Here is a 14,057-nt window from a genome sequence, read left to right on the forward strand (position 1 = left end):
ATTCCAAGGTCGCCTGCACATTCCCTGAGGACTGACTTTGCTGCTCGTCTTCATATACCTGATCGGGGAGAGGACCTCAAAGCGATTGTGTATTTCTAAACAATCAGAGCGAACCCTGGGCCTCCTACTTCTTTGAGCCACGTTTCTCCATATATCTGGCTCCTGTGTTGGTGAACTAGCCTCCTTCTCAGGGGAGTCCCCTGTCTCCTCCTTGGTGGAGACGGTGTGCTCTGTTGCTTCCAAGAAGAGCTCCAGCTCTCTAATTCTTTGGAGCGTAGCTACACGTTCCTCCAGTTGCTGGACTTTGTCTTCTAAGAGGGCAATCAACATGCAATTGCTGCAGGTAAAGCTGCCTGCAACCTTTGGCAAGATGGCAAACATTGCGCAGGAACCGCAGGCGACTGCAGCTGTTCCCTCACCCTCCATCTTGAGAACGTGTCGTTGGGGGTGGCTACAGCGGTCCTCCATCATAAAAAGCGTGAAGACAGGACAAATAACTCCCCCCCAAAAAAACCTAGGTCTCCCCCAACAAACGTTTGAGACTAGCTCCCCTAAATCTAAAAGATGGATCAAATTGCGCGCGCCGCTAGGCGCGCTACGCTGCCCTGCAAGCTCTGATAAGCTCCTCCCACAGCTAATCACCTGCCTCAACAGAAACCCTGCCCCCTCTGACCTTTGCACAGGGAGAGCAGCTAATCAGCCACAAAGAAACACACACACAAGAAAATCCTTTTTGCTCCTTCTTCAGCTGCTGCCCTGCAAGCTCATCAAATTCCTGGACTTTGAAGAAGCGCAAACTCAGGGCGAAAAGGAGAAATGGGCTACAGGGAAGGCACATTTGGCAAACCCTCACCATGATCAGCTTCCACCCTGATCAGCCTGGGGAGGCCCAGCCAGATGGGCGGGGGATAAATAATAAATTATTATTATTATAAATTATATCCACCCGGAAACATACGTCCCCATTGTTGAAGGACGTGTGGATCCAGAACTGGCCTCCACAGTCACTTACAGGCTCACTGTTAAGACTGTGGTCATGGAAGACAATCTTACTCGGCTACGAGTGATAGCCGAAGAAGACATCAAAGTCCACTCCTAATTAGCTTTCTTCACTTCAGCAGCCTAATTTAGGCTTTTAATTGATAAACAAATGAGAGTCACAAATCCTTGGTTCTCCTGAAAATCACCCAGTAAATCCCAATCTGCCTTCTGCCCACCTCAGATCTAGAGAGATCGCTAGGGCAAAGACACAGATGACAGATCTATCAGCAAGGGAGCTGTCCAAAGGAATAGTGCTGATTGCTAGACCAAAAAAAGGTTTGCTGTTAGATGAGAAAGATGCTGTAGCTCTGGAAGGCATACAAGAGGATGGGAAAATCAGCAGCAGTGCCACAGTCATCGTGGCAATGCATTCTGGGACCACCTTGGAATAAAAGTAAAGTCCATTCTGTGGGTTTTTCTTGGCAGTGGTTGTGGCTGAGAAAGATCAGTGCATTTAGGCAACAGCGTCAACAAATGTAACAAAATACACTGGAACTGAAATTCATGAATGTAAATTAATATAGTACATAAAAAGAGGTGGAGGGAAATCACAGGTGGTGTGCTTTCAGTTTTTCTGAAGTACTAATAACCCATTCCACAATTAATTTAGATGTTTGGATTGGGTGGCAAAGGGGTGAGTGAGGAATGGGAATTAGGATTTGTAGGCACCTATTGCAAGTTATCTGGTTTGCAAAACCAGCTTAGTTCCAAGTATACATATATAAAATGCCAGGTGTGTGCAGAATGTTCCTAGTTTGCATTATATAGTCAGATGGCAGAATCTATTTTGGGAGGGGGGGAGGGGAAGATGATGTACAGCAGGTATCTTCAACCTTTTCAGACCCAGGATCTGCTTTTAACGCAAACATGCATTTGAGGACCCATATCTTAATCTTTTACCAAATATTTGCATGGTGGTAGTGCTTCTGTTGCCACACACTGGATCAGGTCACAACCCTCTAGTGGGTCTCACCCTACCAGTTGAAAACTAGTGCAGTATGGGATTCTTAGTGCAGAATTGCAGAAGCTCTAACATCTCTCACACAAATGAGTGCAACTCATTGTGGCAGGGCAGGATCTCCCATCAAATCAGGCCAGCTTCTATTACATCTGAGCAGTGACATGCTCTGCCATGTGTTCCCCCTCAGTGTCCATCCATGTTTGAATAATCTGTCTCTTCCAAGAACCAGGCAGCTGCCTGTCCATCTCAATCACCTTCTCTCATTCCACACAATGGCACCAAATTCTGCTTGAACTTCTACACTGTTTTGGCTCCAACACCACAGGGGTTACAGGTTTCCCAGTGTCAATGAAATTCAAATCCTACCACTGCTAAGCACTAAAGAGAACTGCAATAGGGCAGCCTTGTAAGTAAGCCCACAAAAGTTGCTAGCCTGTGGGGTTGGGGTTGTTCCCTACTAGTATGGAAATGCAGTGTACTGGCCTCTTAGTAAGCTGGTAAAAGTTTGTCTTCCACCAAGTAGAATGGAAGAGAAAGGATGGACCTGAGAGACTGCATGGAAACCAAGTAGATTGGCAAAGAGAAGGCAGAGAGATCCATTCATGCTAGACCAGCCTGTTTACTCTCCTGCATGGATTTCCTTGTTGCTTAGGGCAGGGGGTTGGACTAGATGACCCACAGGATCCCTTCCAATCCTACAACTCTATGCTTCTATTATTACTACTTTATTATTATTTATTCAACTTATCAGTCACTTGCCACATAAGGAATCTCCAAGCAATTTACAAAATTTTAAAAGCATAAATGTTGATGGTGGTGCCAGGCAGACCTAACTGGAGAGAGCATGAGTGTGGAGCCACCACTGAAAAGTCCCTCTCCCTTGTTGCTCCCTTGGCTACCAGGCAAGTAGTTGAATACAAAGCTGGAATAGGCAGCTGTGAAAACTTCAGATCATGGCCAGATAGCAATATAGGCAAGTGGGCAATAAACTGGAGTCCAGAATAATTATACCACTTTTCAATTATTTTTAATTATGCCTCCCTCAGCTACATAAGTTATGTATCAACGGCTGGCACCTTAGCAGTCATAACTCTGCCTTGATCTTAGAAGCCAGCTTTCAGTTGAATAGTAATACGCTGGCATCTTCAAGGAGCCTGCAATTCTGTCCTCAAAACACCCCCAGCAACAAATCTCCCAATTCTGGGATAGGAATAAAGCATGCCTCATGAGCACTTGCTCACAAAGCTGCTTAATTTGATGCAAAATTTGATGGGAAGGTTTTTGTGTGCATGCCCTGAGGAATTGTGTGAATGCTGAGCTTTATAGAAGTGGGGTGGGGTGGCTGAAACTCATTGGTGCTCATAAGCAAATGTGGTTGATGGGAAGGAAACCTGTCTCAAAAAATAGACATGAAGAAAGAGGGAAGAAAACTTGCTAAGTCAAGCAGAGGGGCGGAAGTAGAATCCCACATGCCAGGGCTGGCCCTATCATTAGCCAGAAGAAGACAGTTGCTTCAGGCAGCAGATTCTGGAGAGCAGCATTCCCCACCCACCCCTTCCGAGCCCACCAATACCCCTCTGTTGGGAGGACAGGGCTATGTGTGCCCCACAGCCTGTCTCGCTTCCCTCTAAACTAGTCTATTTCCCTTTGCTGTGGTTGGGCTTGCTATCCCCTTGCCAGTGTTGGCTTCTGCATATGGATTAGTGGGCACTGTTTTCTCCTTTGCCTCAAGCAGCTACCGGTAAATGTTTTGAGCTGGCCCTGCCAAAGGCTCACTGAAAGTGTTATCCAAGCCCTTTTGTTTTGGCCTCTCAGCCTTTAACATAGCCTTGTAAATTAGCCTATAAAGGACACTTGATCACAGATTTTTTTCTACCAGCCCCCAAAGAGAATTCCTGGTGACCTATGTCTACCAGACAACTTGTTAAATGTGTTGCTCTTCTAACTCTAGCTGCCAATCATTCCATCAAAATTCTACCTAACACTTCTTGGCAAGACACAGGTACATTCCCTTAGAGTGGGATGGTAAAGCTGTGCCACCTCTGGATGTTGCTGGACTCCAACTCCCATCAGCCCCAGCCAACAGGGCCAATTATCAAGGATGATGGGATTTGTAGTCCAACAAAATCTCCGAATAGCCATGGATTTCCCACCCCTGCTTTAGAGCCAAACAAAATGTGCAAGCAATCACATATGTATTTTAAGTAAACAGCAAGTGCAGCAGTGTTTATCTGGATCAAGACGTCATCAGCAGGGCAAAGCATTAAAACATTTAACACATCTCCACACACCTGAGTCCTAATATTTGTATTTTTATGTTGTGAACCACTCAGTGATCTTTGGATGAAGGGCAGGATACAAATAAAATAAATAAAATAAAATAAAATAAAATAAAATAAAATAAAATAAAATAAAATAAAATAAAATAAGGATTGCCCTCAACCTTCTACTTACTCTAAAACAGCAGCAACAACCAAAACCATTAACACCCTTTGTGTCCAGTTTTGGGTATAGTCCTTTTCTCCTGCTGTCTCTGGGCACTTTATACACTATTCCAATGTAGCCAAAATGTGACTCAAAGATATTTACTTGAGGAATCCATGGAAATGCCATTGGAAGACTTCAGATCATATGGTGTGTGTGAATGTGTGAGGGGGAGGTCTTCAGGCATATCCATTATCTCTAAAATGCTATCTTCCAGGGTCTAGATCCATGAGCTATGCCAACCAGGTGGTGGTGGAGAAAAATGTTTGATGCCCATATAGGTGAAAATAACAGCCATGGTTATTTTCTTTAAAAAGACTGTGTATAAATGTCAAAAAGGATAAGCAATTGTGCATGTTGTACATTATTTTTGCACACCTGGATGTATGTGTGTCTTTGGGTATAACACATTAATCACTTGGCAGTGTTTACAAAACAATGACAAAGATCCCTCAGCTCTTCCAGAATGCCTAATCAGTGATTCTCAGCCTTTACTGCAAGAGAGGCTGATGACTGTAGATTATGGGGTGTTAGAGGAGGGGTAGCATCTCTGGTAGGGGATAAGTGGTGCTCCTTCTGGGGTAGTTTGTCCACCTTTGGTCCCTACCCTGCACTCAGCTCTCACCTGTGGCTCCTAGAAGCTGTCAGAATGTGACAGCGGCCACACCCTGGGAATGGCTTTGACTGGCTGGCTAAACCAGGTGAGGGTAGTTGACGGGTCTCAATCTCCCAGTTTGGTTAGAGACTTCCCCTGCCTGCAAAGACAGGCTCTGGCAGATTGTGCAGAAGAGACCAATAGTGGGTTCAATGGTCAAGAAGGTAGTTCTGCATGGGCTGTAAAGGGAAGTGAGGGGTAGATGGGACTCATCGATCTAGGAGAAGGAAAACTCTGACACTAAACCTCCATTGCCTTGAGGGATATCTTTGGGAGAAGAAAAGGCTAAGGAGGAAACCCTACACAAATGCGGAGTGGAGTCCCTAAGATGGTTGGATGGTGCCTTGTACATCTCCTTCTGGCAACTCCTGCAGCCAAGCTGGAGCCAAACGTATTGCTCTGCTTTCCTGTGGACCACATCAGCGAGGCCAAGAAGGGGGTCTTGTCATCTGGGCAGCCCAGGCCCTCCATACACACTGACCAGGCTTGTACCCTGGAGAGGTTGCCCTGGTACTGTTAATGAAGTGCACTCCATTATCTCTTGAGACAGATAGATGCCAACAGCAACAACTTATACACCCCAGAGACCAAACAGCATTAGAAGGCCAGGGTACCACGTAGGAGTTTCTTAAGGTTTCTCTGCCTGTGCTGACGAAAGACAAAAGTGAGGAGGCACACTGCTATCTCTGAACAGAAGGGATCAGCAGTGCTTCTAAACGTGGCCCACGCTTTCACGGTGTGAAAGACACACACACACACACACACACCACTTTGCATAATCTCACTGTAACACATCAACCTTGCTTCTGACAGTGCTGCACAGTTGCTGGCTCCCCTTTGCTTTGAACATGAATTCAACTACCTAAAAGCACCCTTCTTTTCCATGCCCCAGACCTCTAGTTCTCAACCACATTTCCCTGTTCCTTATATCATAAGCATTTCTAGGATGTGGGCTGGAAATAAATTATTATTATTATTATTATCATTGCTAGTGACCTGTTAACCAAAGGTCTCCAAGCAACTTACACATTAAAAACATAATACTATATAAACAGAATGAACAACCCCCATAATAGCTACAAGAAACTTGGCAGTACACTAGTAACAAAACAAGATCATCTCGGTCTACCAAATGCCTGGGGGGTGGGAAATGTAAGTCTTTACCTGCTGCTGGAAAGGTGTCAATGAAGATGCAAGGTGAACCTCACTAGGAAGTGATGGGGAGCCACAACAGAAAAGGCCCTCTCCTTTGTCACCAGCCTCTGAGCCTGAAGAAAGGCCTCAGAAGAAGAGGATTTGTGTAGGTTCATATCAGGAGAGGTATTCCAGAAGATTCTCCCCTTTCTAGAACTATGGTATAATTAAGTGCATCATGGTGGGGAGAAAGGTTTTGCTCCTGCCCTATCCTCTAGGACTTATACCTACACCATATCTGCCTGCTGCCTCTCCCAGATAGGAGAGTGTGTGGAGAGAGACAGTTATTGTTGTAACTGTGTAGGGTTTTCAAGTGTGTTGCTGATGGAGGGGGATGCAAGGAAAGGCCATACCAAATAGGAGACAAGATGTACCTGCTTTGCCTGCTTAACTTGGCATGTTTGCTACACATACACATTTCATGCAATTGCCACATCAGGAATGGGGAACCTACAGTCCTCCAGTTGTTGCTGAACGACAACATCCATCATCCCTGATCATAGGCCATGCTGGCTGGGCCAGATGGGATTTGGAGTCCCACATCATCTGGAGAGCTACAGGACTGCCTGGGTCTCAATCAATATTTATTCTAGTTAATCTTTGGAGCCAAAGAATCATCATTTGCCCAGAGTTCCACTGCCAGGTTTCTACTGATGTATTTGGGCAAAAACAAGTTGCTCACATTCATGTTCAGACAAACCTGTGAGCAAGAGAACCATTTCACACTCGAAGAGTGTTGGGCAAGCTAAGCTACAACTGGGCAAGCAAAGCTACTGCTTGCATTTTAGCACAAGCAGAAAAGCATTCAATGCAGCATTTACAAGGAAGCTGCATTTTTAATAGGCCCTAAATGCTACCCAGCTGTGTGCCAGTACTTATTTTTACTCTGTGCATCCCTGAGCTGCAATTGTGGTCCCTGCTTCCTTAAGCAGAATGCCATTCTGGTCGGGTCCTGTGGAAAGCAATTGCTGAAGCCTCACAATGTCTTTGTATAGTTGGCTTTGTCAGGATAAAATGTCTGAGGCAGCTTGTAGAGAAAAGGCTTTGATATGGTTGGCTGAAAATTAGTTTCTTCCATCTTGCAAAACATTTGAGCAATGATATCAGTGGTAAAAGTCTTTCGCTTAACAATGGAGACAAGGGAATAATCACATGGCTTCTAGAAAGTATAGTAAGAAATGTCCCTTTTAAAAACCTTCAAGAAAATTCACAAACATGCTCAAAAATGCCTTCTAGGCCCCATAACCTTTTAGATACAGTACTTAAGTTTTGAACATGTCTTTCTTCTTTCAGAGATGCAATGTACAGTAGTGATCTACAGCAGCTTGTGGACAACTTGGTCACCTATGATGAATGCAGAATTGCTCCCAGATGCCCAGAAAGTTTTACAAAAGTGATTTCTGTTTCTCTTTCCTTTTAGGTGGCAACTAACTAGCCCGGCTATGCATGGGCAAGTGGGTTTGTAGCTATTGTGAATTTATTTGGAAAGCTGAACTACAATTAAATTGCTCATGGAGTACTATAACTCAGTCCAATAAATAAAAATAATAAGCCAATCCAAAGAGTTTGCAGCATTTCCCCATCCTCAGATATATTCGCCCACTATTCTCAGCATCAGTCAAACAGAAAGCTGCAAAGAATTCCCATTCGGAGGTATGCAAGAGGAAGCAGTAACATTCCTGTCATTTAACCAATGCACAAGGTAAATACACACTTCCTGCACAAAACCTGTGTGAGCAGATATCATCCACCCAGGTAAAAGTTTCAATAAGGAAAATGTGTTATCTATGAACACAGAAGCTACGTGCAGGGCTTAGATCCTGTAACCTGATTGCACTGAACAGGCATAGTCCATGCTGAAACCTTTTGTTGCAAATCCTGCTTGTGTAAATAAATAATAAAAAAGTAAGGGTCTCTGAGCACATGCACATTTTCCTTACATACATGTGAGTAGTTAAAACCAACACATATGGACTCCTAGTATAAGATCTGGCATTATGGCTGGTTTGAGCTGCACCATCTCTTATATGAGAAATCAAGCACTGCTATGGCTGAGTTCTAAACAGATGCTGCTTTTGAATGTACAAAAGTTAGCAAGGCAGCTGAGCTTAGCTGCCTAAGCACCTATTTAGTTCCAGAGTTCAGAGTCTGTAAAACTGTTTCCAGGCATTAGCTGCAGTCACTCCCCAATTCATATCCCAGCTGTTAAATGGCACATCTGCAATATCTTCCCTACAGCGATCTGAGCTGTATAGCATCGCCATGGTAAGGCTGGGATCGCACCAGGAACAGAAGTGAATTCAAAAACTAATTTTTAACTAGCTCTTTTTGTCTGCCTTGGCTTTATTTCCTATGATTAAGGCTCATTTCATTTCTTTCTCCTCCAAGCTAGAGGCAGCAATGCAAGGACTCCACAAAATCTCCAGGTTAGTTCCCTCTCGCCTGTGGGTAGGAAAAAGCAGCTCATTCAACAGGGCTGGCAGAAAGGCCTTTCTTACTGCACTAAGCTGGGCAGTGCAAGGGCAACCTGAAAGCTGGCCCCGGAAATCCACGGCATGTCAACGTGCCTGAGGACCCAGGCCAGGACTGACATCAGCAGCAGAACTTGAATGCTGCTTCGAAAGTACTGCTGCCCCTGGGAGCAGCATGTACTGTGGTCAAGCCAGCAATCTTTATGATAGGTGTGGGGAACCGTTGGCCTTCAGACGTTGCAGCATATGAAGGGGCCAAAGTTTCTTCACACCTCTGTTATGGAGCAGCATCTGTCTGAGGAAAATCACATCAGCCAGAAGCAGGGACATTTAACTGGTAAGCTCTAGAAGCCCCTGGTTCAAATCTTGTTCCTTCCATGAACTTACTAGGTAGTCTTTGGCAAGCCATGAAGAAACCATCCTATACTTTGTTGCCCATTTGGTCCACTTAGCTCAATATTGCCTATACTAGGGTGGGGACCCTTTTAGACCCTGAGGAGCACACTTCCTTGGGGCCAACAATCTGAGGGTCACATGCCAGTGGTGGGCGGGACCACAGGCAAAAGTGAGCAGGTCTATGGATGTGACACTTAATTTTGTATAAAAGGCTATACAGTGGTACCTCGGGTTACATATGCTTCAGGTTACAGACTCCGCTAACCCAGAAATAGTACCTCGGGTTAAGAACTTTGCTTCAGGATGAGAACAGAAATCGTGCTCCGGCGGCGCAGCAGCAGCAGCAGGAGGAGGCCCCATTAGCTAAAGTGGTCTTCAGGTTAAGAACAGTTTCAGGTTAGGAATGGACCTCCAGAACGAATTAAGTACTTAACCCGAGGTACCACTGTATTCCAATCACACAAAAGTAAGATGTTGCTACACACACACACACACACACACACACAGACAGACATGTCCATCGAGGCAAGGAAGAGGCATTTTCACAGTTCAAAGACACATTCCAGTCAGCCAAGAGCAGTCAAGGAGGGCATGGAACAGGGCCAATGAAGGTTGATCTAATGAGAGTCTCGAGGGCCAGAGAAAGGCCTGGAGGGTCACATTCAGACCCAGGGATTGCAATTCCCCATGCCTGGTCTACATACTTACTGGCAGCAGCACTCTGGAGTTTCAGAAAGGAGTTCTCTAGCCATACCTAGAGATCGTGGGATTGAACGTGGGACCCTTTGCAGACAAAACATGTGCTCTGCCAGTGAGCTATGGCCCATTCTTACCCTCACCTCCTCCTCTATGAAGGGAAACACAATGTGATGTAGTGGTTAGTGTGTAGGACTAGAACCTGGGATATCAGGGTTCAAATCCCCACTCTGCCATGAAGCTCACTTGGGCCAGTAACTGCCTCTCAGCCTAACCTACCTCACAGGGTTGTTGTGGGGGTTAAATGAGGAGGGGTGAACCATGTGTGCCGCTTTAAACTCCTTGGAGAAAAAGGTGGGATATAAATGTATTAAACAAACACACACCCCTTGTTGTTCTAAAGATTACTTAGTTAATATCTCTGGGCCACTTCAAACACTCTAAGAGCCCTTTAAAATGTGAAGGGTTTGCTGTGAAGGATTTACTATGAGCCTAAACTTGCATCCACATTTAATATGCAACTCATCCCTCCCACTACAAACCCAAAGGTCCGTGGCCTCCAACTTAAATGCACAGCCAGTAAAAGCAAAGTCAGGCAAACGGAAGGAAGAGTTCAGTGAAGCGAAAGAGCTGAGAGTCAACGAAATCCCTGCTTAGAGAATGCTGGATCCAGAGTTGAGAAGCGAGAGAATCCCTAATAATCTGCAGCCCCAGGAGGGCAGACAGGGACTTTCTAGCTGGCTGGAGAGAGAGGATCTTGCCATAATGGCTTGTGTGCGGTAGGAAAGCAACCATGATTCACTGGGGAAGGGGAAGGCGAGCGGGCGGGGGGTGGGAGGCGGTTGTCAGCGGAGACCAGTCGCCTCGGAAACCGAACTGGCGCTGTGGCTGCAAACTGATGAATGGATCCCGCGCCACGGAGGTGGGCAAAACTACGCTGGCCCTGATCGCACGGGAAAATGCACATCTTCACAACCCACCAGCAGGGGGCGGGCACGGGCACACGCTCCATCCGCGCGCACATATACAAGCACACACATAAACAGAGCGAGCGCATGCATGAACACAAACAGGCAAAGAACACTAACGCGGCTCCCTGCCCACACGCCTGCTTAACCGCGGCGGCGTGCGCGGAGAACACACACACACACACACACACACACACACCCCCCACGGCCAAATGCGCGCGCACCCACCCGAGACAACAACACGCTTTACCCAGTACGCGTGGTCGCACACAATGAGGAGAGCGAGGTGGGGGGGCGGGGGGGAAGACCCGCAAAACACTGGGGTCAAATTTCATCTTTCATAACGGCACACACATGGAGAAGGCAGGCTGCTCGGAGGATGCCTTCGAGCAGCTTTCCCGGGGACGGCGAGCGCATTCGCACCAGCGCGCAGGGCACCTCCTCCTCTCCCGCTTGCAGCGCGCGAGGGGACCCAGCGCGCACGACTCCCGCGCCGCGCGCAAAGGCAAGGCGACTTCACCCCATGATCAGTAGGCGATGCCCACCCTCTGATCACCTGTAGGAGTGAGCGGATGGAGCGGCGACTCACGTCTGCCCGCCGCCCCTGCCCCCGGCTAGGTTGAGGTGGCGCCGGAGCAACCTCCGAACAAAGCCAGCTCCGGCTCGCCAGGGCACGTGCTCCGCCAGCGCCGCTTCCTCCCCGGCAGACGCTCCCGAGGGTGAAAGGCGCCCCCATCTGGGACCCTAGCGGAGGGGATCTCCCCCTCCTCCTGGAGTCTGGCTCGGGCCCGGGCTCCGGCCTCGCGCTCCAGAGACTCCCCAAGCCGCGAGGGGTGCGCGCAGTTACCTGCCGGAGTCATGCGCTGCCCCGGGGTGCGGGAAAGGCGCCGCGGCTCGCCCTGCGCGGCTGCTCCGGGCGCTGCTGGCGACGAGAAAGTGCCGCTCGGAGCATGCGTGTGGGAGCCAGCCAGGCATCTGATGTCGGGGAGGGAGGGAGCGGGAGGAAGGCTGCCTGCCTGCCTGCTCAGGCACTTGGAGATGGAGAGAGCGAGAGAGCGAGAGAGCGAGAGCGAGAGCGAGAGAGAGAGAGAGAGAGAGAGAGAGAGGCAGCGCTCCCAGCAACGGGGGAGGAGAGTCTGGGCTCTGTCAGGGATGCAGCTCTTCAGGAACCTGCACAGGAGCGGGGGGTGGGAGAGAGTGGATCTTTTGTCAGAGCTGCGATTCTCGTGGAGATTGCCCTTGCTCTTGGTCCCGCCGCGAAAATACACAAAATGACTCTTCTTCTACACAGAGAGGGGCAGTCTCGTTAGTTTGTTGCAATAGCAAGGGTCTACTGGCCGGGCACCTTCGAGAACGCTACGGCTGAGCTCCGATACACGTCCACCCGAAAATGTGCCAGTTTCCAGCGAAGCTTGCTCCCCAGGAAAGTGTTTCTAGCAGAGATTGGGTCCTTGTGGCCCTCCAGATACTGTGGGACTCCAACTCTTGTCGCCCCTAATCACTGGCCATGGGTGGGGCTGATGGCAGTTGGAGTTCAACTACATCTGGAGAGCAACAGGTTCCTCGTCCCTGCTTTGCAACACAGTAGATGGTGCAAGTGCCAGGGCGCAGTAGCACTTACTTCCAAGTAGATGTGCACAGGATTGCCAAAAACGTGGCTGCCAACATCAAGACAGCGTTTTCTCTTCTCTACTCTCTATTTTGCTTACCATCCAGTCTGATGTTCCTTGAGCTCAAGGCTTGCTCACTGTTCTGGTTTTAATACCAACACGGTTTCTTTCGGGGGTTTTCTGTAAATCCGTTCGTATTTGGCAATTCCCCCATTCTTCTGTTCCATCCATATCTCTTTGCCTTGGCTGTTAAGCCTGTTACCCTTCCAAGCTTACACTTCTATGTTCTATATAGTGTCATAGCACTTAGAATAATAGAATTGTAAAGTTGGAAGGGACACCAAGGGTCATCTAGTCCAACCCCCTGCAATGCAGGAATGACTGTTACTATGTGAAAAATGACCCAACAGCTACAGGTAGCAAGGAAATTCTATTCCTGTTTGTAATTTAATCATTTCTGAAAGCCTGGTCCTCACAACAATAAGATATTTATGCAGCTAACACCGGAAGCAGTTAAATGTCACTTCTGTGCTACTACAAAGTCACTTAAGAGTAGTTGTGCCAGCTTCCCAATTCTACTCAGATCACACTTTTAAATATATATATTATTCTTTTAATCTGCTAACGGTCCATAAACAGACACTAAAAGGTGTTGTAGTAGAATATATTTCTATTCAGTACAAGTGGGTAAGTGGTATCTAAACCATAAAACTTAAAACGACAAAAATCTCTACCTGTTTCTGCTAACTAATCTAACAAATAAATCTCACTATCAACCCCATTCTGCCACAAAAAGACTGCCTTTCTATTTTCAAATCTTGATTATCCCACAGAGTCAGGTTAGCATGACCATATGAGTCAAAGTGTAAAAAATAAAATTTCCACCCTTCCAAATCAGTAGCTGAAGAAGTCAATGAAATTGTGGGGCATTGTTAAAAGGGATCAGAACCTTGTCAAAGTTACACACCTTGTTTGTGTTCTTACCATTGTTGTTAAAGAATTAGAACAGGGACACACAACATGGTGCCCTCCAGATGTTGTTGGACTCCAACTCCCATCAGCTCTAGCCAAAACGGTCTTTCATTAGAAGTAACGGAAGCTGGGTTCCAGCAAAATCTGGAGGGCATCACACTGGTGAGTCGCCCCTGAGTTAAGAGGAATAATTCCACACTGGAATGTTATACTAGGAGAGCAGACAAGTTTTTAAACATGATTAAAAACAGTATTGGTAAAAAAAATCATATAATAGTATGGGGGTCATAAAGTCAATCACTTGTCCATTGTGTGACCACGTACCATACAGTGCTAAATACACCATTTAGATGAGAAAGCGGAAAAGATTGCATTTCCGCAGTGACAAAAGTCATAGTTTGAGTGATATGACAACGATATATTTTGCAGTAGAAACATTTGGGCCAAACAACAGTGCAATTATTGCACAAAAACCATCTGGAAAGTTTTGGGTCAACCATAGATGGCTAGGGGAAATGGTGTTTGATTTTGCATCGGAGTCAGTAAAGTTGATTATGGACCACACATTCCTTCCAGCATCCTCTCCACAAGACCTCTCAATTCCCCACC

General features: G+C 46.8%; 2 protein-coding genes across 2 annotated transcripts in view; both read right to left on the reverse strand.

The window, feature by feature from the left end:
- GPRIN1 (G protein regulated inducer of neurite outgrowth 1) overlaps positions 1 to 11,552 on the reverse strand; it is a 28,044-nt gene extending 16,492 nt beyond the window's left edge. Inside the window, exon 1 of the mRNA XM_081850230.1 lies at positions 11,423 to 11,552. The gene's annotated coding sequence lies outside the window, so the exon portion shown is untranslated. The remainder of the gene's footprint in view (positions 1 to 11,422) is intronic.
- Positions 1 to 14,057, reverse strand: part of KIAA1191 — a 263,656-nt gene that overhangs the window by 187,254 nt on the left and 62,345 nt on the right. The gene's annotated exons all lie outside the window — the stretch shown is intronic.

This window comes from Podarcis erhardii (genome assembly GCF_964252035.2).
Source record: "Podarcis erhardii genome assembly, chromosome: 2".
Classification (NCBI taxonomy): domain Eukaryota; kingdom Metazoa; phylum Chordata; class Lepidosauria; order Squamata; family Lacertidae; genus Podarcis; species Podarcis erhardii.